At 39.5% G+C, this 16,250-nt stretch overlaps 1 protein-coding gene across 8 annotated transcripts in view; it reads right to left on the bottom strand.

Moving 5' to 3' along the window:
• LOC135103715 (mucolipin-3-like) overlaps window positions 1-16,250 on the bottom strand; it is a 374,712-nt gene that overhangs the window by 102,679 nt on the left and 255,783 nt on the right. The gene's annotated exons all lie outside the window — the stretch shown is intronic.

Here is a 16,250-nt window from a genome sequence, read left to right as displayed (position 1 = left end):
CAACACACGGCATCCTTCAATTCACACATCTAAACCTGCATTCACTCCATCTTTTCAATTTTGTTTTGTTTTATACCTAATGTCAGGAAGAAGGCTTGCTTTATGCACACAAAACAGTTAGGTATAGGAAATCACTTGTTTCTTACAGCATCTTACCTTTTAAACATTTGAGAACTGAGTGCAAGGCAGCTGTGATAGAATAACTTAGTTTTAAGTATTTTCATTTTCCCTCTATCAATTTTTATTTATTCATTTACTCTATGGAGTTCCAAGTCACAAAGAATTTCATTTTGTATGCAACAGTGTATTGCATTACAATATGACAATAATGATATCTTATTTAATATTATCTTGTTTCACTCAATTATCTCTATCTTACCTGCATCCATAGCACATCCAAACACATTCAGAACCCTAACTAAAATCCTGTATTTTACAGTGTCGAAATGCTATTTTTCCCCTAAAAATAAGCACCAAAAATCTATCATGCATCTTGGAGGCCGAAGATTATCTTTTTTCGTGACTCTGTCATAACCAAAAAGAAAGGTTATTGAAGCCAGAATGTAACCTGAACTCCTGCAAGTAGCCTCTCAATGAAGTGTATAAATTATTCCTACCTAGTTAATGTAGCAAATAAACAAAAATATCATAAAAAAAAAAAGTAATAATTGCAATCACAAAATTGATTCCCATATGGGCAGATGAGACAAAGGGCAGTGGTATTTTACATGTTGTATGTATGTATATATATATATATATATATATATATATATATATATATATATATATATATATATATATATATATATATATATATCAAAGGGCAGTGGTATTTTACATGTTGTGTATATATATATATATATATATATATATATATATATATATATATATATATATATATATACATATATATATATATATATACACTAGTATATTGCTGGTATTTTCACCCCTTAAACATCCCGACTTTACAGGGATGCTAATCTTGAAGAACACCAAAAAATCTAAATGTTTTCACTTTTCTCAATTAGTGGATATATCTAACCCCCTAAAGGGTCAGTGGTGGTGGTGATTTTTGTCCCTCCAGCGCTAGACAAAAAAAATAGCCTGTATTCACACACACACCTTAAACTTACCCTGTGATGGAAGAGTGAATGATATAGCCTTTCTACTTGACATCATCTTCGTTTCTAACGATGCCATCCACATGTCTCTACATGGATTATGGAGGGACAGTGAGTTCAAGAGAAGAGATTTTTGTGATACAGGCTTTTCCATACTTTAAATAACTTTTACTTATAATATGAAATTTACAAATATAAATATTCATGAAAAATCCATAATATATATTCTTCAAATCTGCTGTATTGATTAATGATGCTGAAGCTAATAAATGTATAGACAATTTTTTTATCCAAATAGGTAAATGAAATACTGGGAAAATGAAAAGATGTAAAGCATCTTGCTATCCCAACAGCAGATAATGTAATCCTTTCAGCTTCCAGGGTGTTGAACAGCCCATGGGAACAGTATAAATAATCATTCAGCTGGTAAAGATTGCATCATCTTAGAGAATAACCCTTCTAAATAAAATAATTCAGAAGGTCAAATTCATCTATCGTATGTTTAACAAGTGAATTATTTGGTTAAGGAGGTGGATCACCACACAATGAATTTTCATAGCTTAGCACTAATTCTCATCTGACTAGGCAGGAAAGCAGTTATTAATCACTCCAAAAAAATTACTAAAAGTAACCCCTGGGAAGAATTTATGTCTCTGCAACTTAATTTTTCCACATTCCTTGATCAATTTCACAAATGGGTACAGTAAAATCCCTCTTATCCACCATCAATGGGACCGCCGACATGCCGGATACTTGAATAGAAGTGAAATTGTGTCCACAATCACCACCCTACACTCACGCATCTTACCATAACAAAGATCAGCTGATCTTAATCAGCAGCTGATCTGATCAGCTGCTTAAATGTAAGTACAACACGCTCCCTCTTTTCTACAACATTAGGCATGATGAAGGCGTCAGGTGATAAACAGTGCACACGCAGGACTGAGTCACTGAGTAAACACAGTGCAGTGCGCCGCGGGTGGTGCGAAGCAGTGCGCTCTGGTGGCGAGGGGACAAAGTATGCTTTGCGCGGGAATTTTAATCGATTTTATGAGTACACATTGATTTTTTATTGATTTTAAGGCTCGGGGAAAAATGTGCCGGATACTTGAAGCTGCCGGATACTCGAATGCCAGATGAGAGGGATTTTACTGTAATAAATCCCAGGGATGTATAGTGAGGAAGAGGAGAGAGGGAATACAATGTTATGGAGTCATCTAGCAAGTTGGCAGTGAGAGGAGGATGCCGCGAGCATCCCTTGGGAGAGATGCTTGTCCTGTCCTGTGACTCCAATCTCATTGCCTCTCTCTCTGTTTTGCAGGTAAAGCCTTGAATTTAGGATTAAGGATAGTGTATGACTATATATATGTATCAGAGAAAACAGTAACAATAGTTTGGTGGTGAAGTGAAACGTGTTTAAGGGATTATAAGTGAAATATGCTGTGTGTTGGTGTGCCACAGAGAGAAGCCAGTGTGCCCCTACCTTATACACCACCCTCACTGCCTCTCCCTCTGTTTTGCAAGATGTAATGATAAGTTGAGTTGAGTGAATGTGAAGGGAAGTAAAACCTGGTGGTGGTAGGGTAATCAGAGGAGGAGACCATAGGCACCTGCTGAAACGATAATTACTCCCAGTGAGGTCTAAAGCACTGGATCAGGGGGTGCTGTGAACTTATCATTAAACCCAGCTGTGGCCTCACTGAACATTTCTCTTTGTATCTCGCAACACAAGGAGGCAGTTGCAGCCTGCCCTCTAAAGACAACTCTCTTCCTTCACACAAAACACCTAATTACACACACACACTTCACTCAAATTTCAAAATTATCATGGTAACACCTACACCAGCCTCGAAGTCCCCATCTGTGTAAGGCACCACATACGTAACCAGGTTGGATTGCTCTTTTAGTATCGACCCTAAGTATCTTGACACTTTTTCTTTATTAATTTCTCTAACATTTGCAGTCTTAGATCTGATTTTCAATCTGTAGAACACCACCTCTCCTCTACTACACCTCATCTTCTTTTCCTCATTCAAATACAGGTGTCTGAGGCAAATGACAGTAGTCCTTTTTCTGTTCCTCCTACTTTCTCTATCCTCATTTTCAATCCAAAGCTGGATGTTGCGTTTATGTGTGGAATGACTTAACCAATTCTCGTACCCGACTCTCTTCAATCTTCTGAGTTTTCACCATCTGACTATGATTACAGAGTAACTCTCAGACTAAATTTATCTGTGCTGTATATCTCTCACCTAACTCATCTGACTATAAGAAATTCTTTTGACTACTTAATTTCCAAAGTGGAGCACATTCTGACTCTTCCCTTCTGCAGAAATCTCCATTCTTGGAGACTTCAATGTTCACCACCAGCTTTGGGTTTCCTCTCCCTTCACTGACCATCCTGGTGAACCAGCCTTCAACTTTGCTATCCTCCACGACCTAGAGCAATTGGTGCCACTTCCTACTTGTCTTTTAGAGACTTTGGTGAAACTTTTGCTGTTGCCTTGGACATATCAAAAGCCTTTGATAGAGTCTGGCACAAAGCTTTGATTTCCAAACTACCCTCCTACGGTTTCTATCCTTCTCTCTGTAACTTCATCTCAAGTTTCCTTTCTGACCGTTCTATTGACGCTGTGGTAGACGGTCACTGTTCTTCTCCTAAATCTATTAACTGTGGTGTTCCTCAGGGTTCTGTCCTGTCACCCACTCTCTTCTTATTATTCATTAATGATCTTCTAAACCAAACTTCTTGTCCTATCCACTCCTATGCTGATGATACCACCCTGCACTTTTCCACGTCTTTTCATAGACGTCCAACCCTTCAGGAGGTAAACATATCACGCAGGGAAGCCACAGAACGCCTGACTTCTGATCTTTCTAAAATTTCTGATTGGGGCAGAGCAAACTTGGTATTGTTCAATGCCTCAAAAACTCAATTCCTCCATCTATCAACTCGACACAATCTTCCAGACAACTATCCCCTCTTCTTCAATGACACTCAACTGTCCCCCTCTTCTACACTGAACATCCTCGGTCTGTCCTTTACTTATAATCTGAACTGGAAACTTCACATCTCATCTCTAGCTAAAACGGCTTCTATGAAGTTAGGTGTTCTGAGACGTCTCCGCCAGTTTTTCTCACCCCCCCAGCTGCTAACTCTGTACAAGGGCCTTATCCGTCCATGTATGGAGTATGCTTCACATGTCTGGGGGGGTTCCACTCATACTGCTGTTCTAGACAGGGTGGAATCAAAAGCTTTTCGTCTCATCAACTCCTCTCCTCTAACTGACTGTCTTCAGCCTCTCTCTCACCGCCGCAATGTTGCATCTCTTGCTGTCTTCTACCGCTATTTTCATGCTAACTGCTCTTCTGATCTTGCTAACTGCATGCCTCCCCTCCTTCCGCGGCCTCGCTGCACAAGACTTTCTTCTTTCTCTCACTCCTATTCTGTCCACCTCTCTAACGCAAGAGTTAACCAGTATTCTCAATCATTCATCCCTTTCTCTGGTAAACTCTGGAACTCCTTGCCTGCTTCTGTATTTCCACCTTCCTATGACTTGAATTCCTTCAAGAGGGAGGTTTCAAGACACTTATCCACCAATTTTTGACCACTGCTTTGACCCTTTTAGGGACTGGCATTTCAGTGGGCATTTTTTTTATTAGATTTTTGTTGCCCTTGGCCAGTATCCTTCCTACATAAAAAAAAAAAAAAAAAAAATTCCTGACCGTCTTGGAGATATGCCCAACATTCTTGACCTTTTCCTAACCTCTAATCCTTCTGCTTATGCTGTTACCCTCTCTTTTCTGTTGGGCTCCTCTGATCACAATCTCGTATCCCTATCTTACCCTATCACTCCAATCCCTCCTCAGGATCCCCATAAGCAGAGATGCCTCTGGTATTTCGTCTCTGCTAGTTGGGGCAACCTGAAGAAGTATTTTGCTGATTTTCCTCGGAATGACTACTGCTTCCGTGTCAGACAGCTGTCTCTGTGTGCTGAGTGTATGACAGAGGTGATAATGTCTGGCATGGAGATGTACATTCCTCTCTTTTTCTCGACCTAAACCTTCCAAACCTTGGTTTAACACAGCCTGTTCTTGTCCTATATATGATAAAGAAGTGCCCCACAAATGGTACTTGAGCCTTCCATCACCAAAATTTCATGCACATTACATTTCTGCCTGGAATCATGCCAAGTCTGTCCTACATCTAGCCGAAAACTCCTTCATTAATGGAAAGTGCCAAAATCTTTCAAGATCTAACTTCCCTCATGACTTCTGGCACCTAGGCAAAAAGATCTCCAATACATCTGCTTCTTCTTTCCCTTGTTTATTTCAACCAGATGGCACCACTGATATCACATTTATCTTTAAAGCTGAACTCGTTGCTCAAACCTTTGCTAAAAACTCTACCTTGACGAATCAGGGCTTGTTCCTCCCTCTCCTCCACTCTCTGACTATTTCATGCTACCTATTAAAATTCTTCACAATGATGCTTTCCATGCCTTCGCTGGCCTAAACCCTTGGAAGGTTTATGGATCCATCCTATGTTCTCCGAAGCTGCGCCTCCATGCTTGCACCTTGCCTAGTCAAACACTTCCAACTCTGTCTGTCAACATCTACCTTTCCTTCTTGATGGAAATTTGCCTACATTCAGCTGTTCCTAAAAAGGGTGATCATTCTAATCCCTCAAACTACTGTCCTATTGCTTTAAATTTCTGCTCAGACTACTGTCCTATTGCTTTAAATTTTCTGCCTATCTAAAGTTTTTGAACCTATCCTCAACAGGAAGATTCTTAAACATCTATCTCTTCACAACCTTCTGCCTGATTACCAATAAGTGTTCTGTCAAGGCTGCTCTACTGGTGATCTGGCTTTCCTTACTGAGTCTTGGTCATCCTCTTTTAGAGACTTTGGTGAAACTTTTGCTGTTGCCTTAGACATATCAAAAAGCTTTTTGATAGAGTCTGGCACAAAGCTTTGATTTCCAAACTACTCTTCTATGGTTTTTATTCTTCTCTCTGTAACTTCATCTCAAGTTTCCTTTCTGACTATTCTATTGCTGCTGTGGTAAAGGGTCACTGTTCTTGTTACTGTATGTAAAGCGTATGTACCTCACGGCATTATTCCTCGGCATTTATAAGTGAAATGTTCAATAGTTTTCTATTTGCATGAAAACGTGTAATATGTGTAAGTATCAGTATTTAATGCTATATTAAGCACCGAAGCCGATGCTCACTTGTTAGTAGTGTGGGGTTAACCTGCTAGTGGCCTGCGGGCATCACTCACGGCCAACTCGCGCTCAGACAAAGACGGGCAGGATGGTGACCGAGGTAAATACTTTAATTTTGTAGTAAAAACTGATTGTCATAGTGCTAAGTCAATTGCATGTATTGTTAATGAATATTGTAATATATTGAAAGTGTTTAATATCAGTGTATAATGTTATTTTGTAAGAAATTGAGACCGAGAACTTGTTTGCAGTTCTTACGGTCATGCCTACCTCATCAATAAACGTCAGAGAGAGAAATGCCTTTCCTCGAACCTACGATGATGGGTGTGATCAGTAAAACAGATCACCTGAGAGCCAATTGATGCCCAGCCGGTGCGGCTACAGTAAGAACTCGGCCTACAAGCAAGAAATTGGCTCCATGTGAAACCGCAGCAAGAGTGAGTCACAGGACGAGGGGACGCTGACATAAGCCTAAAGGTTGACCTCTGAGGCCCCGGGGTCAGCTCTACCCTTGACGACAACCACTCCCTTCTACCCACTGTGCCTCGCCACCATTTTGTAGAACCCATGGTCACAGGCAAGAAAGTATAATAGTATGTATGTGCACTGAATTGAGTAGCCTAAGTGAAAATTACCCACAATTAGCAAGTATTAAGAGTGGTAATTTTAAATTGCTCTTTCAGTGTCTCAGTATTGACACAATTAAGTTGTTAGATATGTCTGATACTGAGGAAATTAATGCCGTAGATGGCCTTAGGGAAGGTGAGGGTGAGCAAGTGGACAGGGATCAAACTTGTATTGAAGAAGTTACTGTCAGGGAGCGAGTGCCAACCGATAAAGGAAGAGAATATCAAGTCAGTGTAACCAAAGGAAGAGCAGAGTCCTGTAAGCATAAATGGAGCAGTGTTACCAGCAAAATTAAGAAAGGATTAAAAATTGTAATTAGCCCCTTTGAATTAGAGCCCATGTCAAGTGAAGTAATAGAGGCATTTCATCAGTATTATGTGGAATACACAAAGCTGGTGGAACTAGAGCCAGAAAGGTCAGAGGAGCTAAATGAAGAGCTGGAACATAATCAACAAGTTCACCATGAAATATTAGAAAGTATAGAATGTAAAAGAAAGGAGTTAAAGAATGACAGAGGATCAATTTGTTCTAGCAAACGGTCTAGACATTCTAGAGTCTCATCTACTTCATCACGTTCATCAGCACAAAGAAAGCAAGAAGCAGCAGCAAAGGTAGCCAGACTTAGAAAGGAAATGGAATATCATGATAATTTAGAAGAGGCAGAAGTTAGGTTAGCTAAGACAAAAGCAGAGGCAGAAGTTATGTTAGCTAAGACAAAAGCAGATGCAGAAGTTATGTTAGCAAGAGACCAGGCAATGTTTGCAAAGAAAAAGAAAGAGAGAGATTTAGCAGTTGCTAGTGCAGAACTTAATGCTCTTGGCTTAGTTGAAGAAGAAGTAAAAATGCTTCCAGGTAATGATGAAAGTGTAAAGAAGCAAAGTTATCTTCAACAATACATAGAGTCACAAAATGAAATGAAAGCACAAGCAATTGCAAATCAACAAAGTGACAATGCCATGCCTCACAAATATGTTACATTCCATGACCCACAGAAACCTTCTTCTTGCAATAGAGATAATGAATTGATGACAAATGAAGTAGATGGACAAATATTTAGTGAACCTCAGGTAATAAATCTCAACCCTACAGCTCAAAGTCTTGTACCAAGCCCTCGTAGACACACTCATAATGTCAACATGCCTAATAATGTGAATAATGTGAGACAGAATCATCAATCCTTTTCCCATCCTGGGGGAACCTTTGCAATCAACATACCTGATCCCAAGTGGAGCCTCCCTCCAATAGAGCCTAACACTTTTGATGGAGAACCCATGGAATTTCCAAGTTGGTTGAAAAACTTTGAAACTTATGTAGAGTCTAAAACTTCTATTGGTAAAGAAAGACTTGCCTACTTAGAGAGGTATACAACTGGTGAGGCAAAGGATGCCATTAAAATGTTAATGCACTTTAACTCTGATGCTGACTATGTGCAAGCAAAGAAAATTCTTAGTGATAGATTTGGAAACAAAAGCATCATAGCTGATGCTTGCACGAATAAGTTAATGAATTGGCTACCAATCTCTCCGCATAATGGTCCAGCATTAACAGCATTCTCAGATTTTTTGAAGTGCTGTTTAGCTGCAATGAAACACACTTCTTATTTGTCATTTCTGAATGACCCTAGAGAGCAGAGAAAGGTGCAAGCAAAACTCCCTGAACATGTTGTTCATGACTGGAGAAAGCAAGCGATGATATATCTTGATACTAACAGTAATAACACTTCTAGTAGCAATGAAGAGCACCACCCACACTTTGAAATGTTATGTGAATTTGTCCAGAAAGAAGCAAAAGGAGCAAGCAATCCATTTCTTTCCTGGAATTCAGTAAGTAGGGAAGTAAATGACTGGATCAAAACTCAAACATGGGCAACCAATTGGAAACCAAGGGAATCAAACATCATGACAAAGAATAGAGGGAGTAGAACTTTCATGGCTAAATCAATTGAGGAAAAACCAATGTGGTCATTCCAAAGTAAAGTAAATGTACAAGCCAACAAACAGTATCCCAAGGACCAGGAAAGGAAAGGACGATTCTGTCACTACTGTACAAAGGATCATGAATTAGATGATTGCAAGGAATTTGCCAAACTTGATGGTAATACTAGGTACAAATTTACTAAAGAAAAATGGTTATGTACAGGGTGTCTAAAAATGGGTCATAAAGGAAAGGACTGTAGAATAAGGAAAGTTTGTAAAGTATGTCAGAGATACCATCCCACAGCTCTTCACAATGATGACATGACAAGAACTGAGAGCCAAAAGGTGCCAGCACAAGCAACTCAGCCTAAAGATGATAAACCCACAGTAGTAGCAAATAAGGTCAAAGTTACAGAATTAGTGACACATGACATGCACACCATGATAGTTCCTGTATGGTTACATCATATTAGTAATGAAGAGAATAAAGTTTTAGTGTATGCCCTGCTGGATGAGCAGTCTGATGCTTCATTCATCAAGGAAAGCACTCTGAATAAATTGGGAGTTAGTGGACCATCAGTGTCACTCAATATCCACACAATAAGTGGAAAACAAATCACTGATTCTATCAAAATTCATGGACTTAAAGTAAGAGGTTATAATGAAGAAGTGGAAATATCAGTCCCTTCAGCATATTCAACAGAAAACATTTCAGCTGGACGGAGTCAGATACCAAGGCCCGAGACTGTTTGTGACTGGCCCCACTTAAAGGCAATCTCTGACAAACTAATGAAATATGACCCAAACATTGACATAGGACTTCTCATTGGTCTTGATTGTGCAGAAGCCATTATGGCAGAAGAGCAAATAGCAGGTGATAGCAAGAAGCATCCCTATGCTCGTAGGACAGAGCTAGGTTGGGGGATCATTGGTAAAATCTCACCCCATTCAAGTCCATTGGAGGATACAGTGGTAGTCTACAGAACAGTGACACAAGAAGTAGAAATCAATGAAGAAAAGAGGGTTAATTTCTTAGTGGTTCCTACTAAAACCAAAGAGATGATTAATCCTTCTCAAGTGAGAGATATGTTTGAACTTGACTTCAGTGATAGAAAGTCAGCTGACACTCCATTATCATATGAAGATAAAAGGTTTATGAGTAAGATGAAAGAAGGAGTACATCAGCTGAAGGATGGCCATTATGAATTGCCCCTTCCTCTTAAAGATGATAACGTCAAGCTTCCAAACAACAAACTATTAGCAGAGCAGAGACTCAAGAAGTTAAGAGCTAAACTTGAGAAGGATAATCAACACAAAGGTGATTACAAGGTGTTCATGGATGATATGATTACAAAAGGTTATGCAGAGGTTGTACCGACAAAGGATTTAGTTAGGAATGATGGTAAGGTCTGGTATATTCCACATCATGGAGTCTATCGTCCGAGAAAGCCAAAGAAGTTGAGAGTTGTCTTTGACTGTAGTGCAAACTACAGGAACCAGTCATTAAACAGTCACCTGTTACAAGGCCCAGACCTTACCAACAAACTTATTGGAGTGTTGTGTAGGTTTAGGCAAGAAAGCATTGCACTTGTGTGTGATATAGAAGCAATGTACCATCAAGTGAAGGTCAACCCAGAACAGAGAGACATGTTAAGATTCCTTTGGTGGGAAAATGGTGACCTTAATGATGACATAGCTGAATACAGGATGACAGCTCACTTGTTTGGAGCTACTTCATCTCCAAGTGTAGCCAACTTTGCTCTTAAGAAAGCTGCAGATGACTACGGGTGTGGATCTGATGCAGCCAAGTTTGTAAGAAACAACTTTTATGTTGATGACGGTTTGAAGTCAGTAGCTACAATGGATGAAGCTGTCACTCTTATTCAGCAAAGCAAAGAATTATGTTACAAGGGAGGTTTTAACCTTCATAAGTTCTTGTCAAACAACAAAGATGTATTAGCTGCAATTTCTCCTCATGAGAGAGCAGATGGAATTAAAAGTTTGGATTTTAGTCCCTCATGAAGACACACTGCCTATAGAAAGAACTTTGGGAGTTGAGTGGTGCATAGAATCTGACACATTTCAATTTAGAATAAAGCAGAAAGACAAGCCACTCACCAGGAGAGGCATTCTGTCAACAGTGAGCTCTATATATGATCCATTAGGTCTAGTGTCACCTCTCATACTGACTGGAAAGCAAATTTTACAAGAATTATGTAAGAATGCAGTTGATTGGGATGATGAGGTGCCAGATTATGTCAAACCTAAATGGTTAAAATGGAAGGATGAGCTGCACAAACTAGATCAGTTAAAGGTACCTAGATGCTACAAACCTGATGACTTTGGGGAAGTAGAAAAGGTTGAACTCCATCACTTTTCAGATGCCTGTCAAAAGGGATATGGCCAGTGCTCATATATTAGATTAATTAGCAAGACTGGCCAAATTCATTGTGCATTAGTAATGGCAAAGTCACGTGTCACACCTTTAAAAACCATAACAATTCCCAGACTAGAACTAGCAGCAGCAGTGGTGTCAGTTAGAATCCATAAACTCTTGAAGGGAGAACTTGAGTATAATAATGTGGAAGAAGTATTTTGGACAGACAGCAAAGTAGTCCTTGGTTACATTGCAAATGAAGAAAAAGAGATTCCATGTATATGTTGCAAATAGAGTAGAAACAATAAGAGATCACACTTCACCAGATCAGTGGAAATTTGTAGAGACGCAGTATAACCCAGCAGATCATGCATCTAGAGGCATGACAGCAGATGAATTGTGCAATAGCAAGATCTGGTGGAATGGCCCAGAATTCCTTTGGCAACATAGCAAAATGGATAGCCATTTCCAGTACAAGGTCATAAATGAGAATGATCCAGAAGTGAAGAAAGTTGTATGCCATGCTGTAGGTACACAACAGCCCACAGATATACTAGAAAGACTTGAGTATTTTTCTGATTGGTTTAAAGCAAAGAGGGCAGTTGCTGTATGCCTCAAGCTTCTGAACAGCTTCAGAGGAAAAGGTGATGGCACTACTAAAGTAAAGGGAAACACATATAAGCCAGTAAATGTAGCAGAAGTGTCAGAAGCTGAAAATGTAATTATAAAACAACTGCAAGCAAAGGCATTCCAGAAGGAGATAGATGTACTGGAATCATCTGCTAACCATAATTCTTTAATTAAAGGAGACAATGGCAAGGGAACAAAAGTGATAGACAAGACCAGTTCCCTCTATAAGTTAGATCCCTTCATTGACAAAAATGGTATCATGAGAGTAGGAGGAAGATTGAGGCTTTCTAATCTGACAGATGAGTCCAAACATCCAGTCATCCTCCCCAAAACATCTCACATAACCCAGCTGATAATATGCCACCATCACAAAAGGACAAATCATCAAGGCAGGGGCATAACTTTAAATGAAATCAGGTCATGTGGATACTGGATAGTTGGAGGATCATCCCTAGTATCAAGGCACATTTCAAAGTGCATTATCTGTCGTAAAGTTAGAAGTACAACACAGGGACAGAAGATGGCAGACCTGCCTATTGACAGACTAGAACCATCACCTCCTTTTACATACTCAGCAGTAGATTTCTTTGGCCCTTTCTATATCAAAGAGGGGCATAAAGAGCTTAAAAGATATGGAGTGCTCTTTACTTGCATGGCATGTAGAGCTGTGCACATAGAGACAGCCAACAGCATGGATACAAGTTCCTTCCTAAGTGCATACCGTCGCTTTGTAGGACGAAGAGGGCCCATAAGACAGTTGAGATGTGACCAAGGAACTAACTTTGTAGGAGCCAAATCAGAGTATGAGAAATGCTTAAAAGAATTAAATAACAATAAAGTCAGACAAGAACTCATGAAAGATCAGTGTGACTGGATTGTTTTTAACATGAATGTACCCAATTCCAGTCACATGGGAGGTGTTTGGGAGAGGCAGATACGCACAGTGAGAAATGTACTCTCTGTGTTGCTTGATCAGCATGATACCCAGTTAGATGACCAAGATCTGAGAACCTTCCTAGTTGAAGCAGAAAATATAGTTAATGGTCGTCCCCTAACTGTGGACCATCTTAACTCCCCAGAAAGTCTTACACCGTTGACACCCAGTAATTTGTTAACTATGAAAACAAAGGTAGTACTGCCTCCTCCAAGCATTTTCATTAAGAAGGACCTGTACTGCATAAAGAGATGGTGCAGAGCACAATACCTGGCCAACCAGTTCTGGTCCAGGTTGAAAAAGGGGTATGTGCAATTCCTACAACTTAGAAATAAGTGGACAACACCAAAGAGGAATCTCAGTGTAAATGACATAGTTATCATCAAAGATCAGAATTTAGCAAGGAACCAGTGGAAACTGGGAAGAGTAACAGAAGTATCTCCTGATCATGATGGCCTAGTAAGAAAGGTTAAGGTCCTGGTTTCAGACTGTAATCTCGACAACCAGGGAAGACACATAAAGGCAAACAGGACCATCATAGAGAGGCCAATACATAGTCTAGTATTGCTGTTAGAAGGTAATGCATAATAATAGACCGGAGCATCCCCGCCAAGGAGCCAGTGTAACAAAACATATTATGTGCTAATCCTAGTCTTAAGGTACATACTAATGTTAATTTAAGGTAAATTGTTACACAATTTAGGGGAGCCATGTTACTGTATGTAAAGCGTATGTACCTCACGGCATTATTCCTCGGCATTTATAAGTGAAATGTTCAATAGTTTTCTATTTGCATGAAAACGTGTAATATGTGTAAGTATCAGTATTTAATGCTATATTAAGCACCGAAGCCGATGCTCACTTGTTAGTAGTGTGGGGTTAACCTGCTAGTGGCCTGCGGGCATCACTCACGGCCAACTCGCGCTCAGACAAAGACGGGCAGGATGGTGACCGAGGTAAATACTTTAATTTTGTAGTAAAAACTGATTGTCATAGTGCTAAGTCAATTGCATGTATTGTTAATGAATATTGTAATATGTTGAAAGTGTTTAATATCAGTGTATAATGTTATTTTGTAAGAAATTGAGACCGAGAACTTGTTTGCAGTTCTTACGGTCATGCCTACCTCATCAATAAACGTCAGAGAGAGAAATGCCTTTCCTCGACCCTACGATGATGGGTGTGATCAGTAAAACAGATCACCTGAGAGCCAATTGATGCCCAGCCGGTGCGGCTACAGTTCTCCTAAATCTATTAACAGTGGTGTTCCTCAGGGTTCTGTCATGTCACCCACTCTCTTCCTATTATTCATCAATGATCTTCTAAACCAAACTTTTTGTTCTATCCACTCCTATGCTGATGATACCAACCTGCACTTTTCCACATCTTTTCGTTGACATCCAGTCCTTCAGGAAGTAAACATTTCACACAGGGAAGCCACAGAATGCCTGATTTCTGATCTCTTTAAAATTTATGATTGAGGCAGAGCAAACTTAATATTGTTCAATGCCTCAAAAACTCAATTTCTCCATCTATCTACTCAACACAACCCTCCAGACAACTACCCTCTCTTCTTCAATGACATTACTTGACTGTCCCCCTCTTCTACACTGAACATCCTCAGTCTGTCCTTTTCTTATAATCTAAAATGGAAACTTCACATCCCATCTCTAGCTACAACATCTTCTAAGAAGTTAGGTGTTTTGAGACATCTCTGCCAGTTCTTCTCATCCCCCCAGCTGCTAACTCTGTACAAGGGCCTTATCCGTCCATGTACTGAGTATGCTTCACATGTCTGGTGGAGTTCCACTCATACCACTCTTCTAGACAGGGTGTAATCAAAAGCTTTTCGTGTCATCAACTCCTCTCCTCTGACTGACTGTTTTCAGCCTTTTTCTCATTGCTGCATTGTTGCATCTCTTGTTATCTTCTACCACTATTTTCATGATAACTGTTTTCAGCCTTTTTCTCATTGCTGCATTGTTGCATCTCTTGTTATCTTCTACCACTATTTTCATGATAACTCTTCTTCTGATCTTGCTAACTGCATGCCTCCCCTCCTCCCACAGCCTTGCTGTACAAGACTTTCATCTTTCTCTCATTCCTATTCTGTCCACCTCTCTAATACAAGAGTTAACCAGTATTCTCAGTCATTCAGCCCTTTGTTTGGTAAACTCTGGAATTCCCTGCCTGCTTCTGTATACCTTCATATGACTTAAATTCCTTCAATAGGGTAGTTTCAAGACGCTTATCCTTCAATTTTCTACTACCACTTCGGTCCCTATTCGGGGAACGGCATATCAGTGGGCTTTTTTTTTTATGGGACTTTTTGCTGCCTTGGCCAATGTGCCTCATATATATATATATATATATATATATATATATATATATATATATATATATATATATATATATATATATATATATATATATATATATATATATATATATATATATATATATTTCCTACCTCATCCATTCAGTATATGAGGAAAAATGTACCCTGAAGGGTTTCACTAATTCTGAGACACAAAAAAGCTTCATAGGGCTCTATTACTAAGGTAAATGAGACACTCCAACAACAGTACACATGAAGGTCTAAGGTCATCACTGCTGCAGAGCTTTATTTCCCATTTGCTAAAAAAAAATACAAATACAGTAATTGTTACCATATTTGCCAGCATATTAAACGCACCTCTGCATAAGACGCACCCCTGTTTTACAAGGATGTTTTGTAGAAAAAATGTATTACATTTCATCATAAAGCTATTGAAAAAAAATTGTAGTGTGTGTGTGTGTGTGTGTGTGTGTGTGTGTGTGTGTGTGTGTGTGTGTGTGTGTGTGTGTGTGTGTGTGTGTGTGTGTGTGTGTGTGTGTGTGTGTGTGTGTGTGTGTGTGTTTTATGAAAGAGGGCCACATGCCAAAGGTAACAAAAAATTTAATAGAAAGGCCTAGTTATTACTAATTCCTATAGAGATGTCAGATGAAATAATAAAAAAAAAACAAAGAACAGTTGTCTTGAAACCTCCCTCTTGAAAGAATTCAAGTCATAGGAAGGAGGAAATACAGAAGCAGGCAGGGAGTTCCAGAGTTTACCAGAGAAAGGGATGAATAAGAATACTGGTTAACTCTTGCATTATAGAGGTGGATGAATAGGGGTGAGAGAAAGAAGAAAGTCTTGTGCAGCAAGGCCATGGGAGGAGAGGAGTCATGCAGTTAGCAATATCAGAGGAGCAGTTAGCATGAAAATACCAGCAGAAGATAGCAAGAGGGGTGATCAGAGAGGGGCTGAAGACAGTCAGTTAGAGGAGAGGAGTTGATAAGATGATAAGCTTTTGATTCTACCCTCTCTAAAATGGCAGTGTGAGTGGATCCCCTCCCCCCATACATGTGAAACAAACCCCATACTTGG

This window comes from Scylla paramamosain, chromosome 9, assembly GCF_035594125.1.
Source record: "Scylla paramamosain isolate STU-SP2022 chromosome 9, ASM3559412v1, whole genome shotgun sequence".
Classification (NCBI taxonomy): domain Eukaryota; kingdom Metazoa; phylum Arthropoda; class Malacostraca; order Decapoda; family Portunidae; genus Scylla; species Scylla paramamosain.
This window is presented reverse-complemented; position numbering and strand designations above follow the sequence as displayed.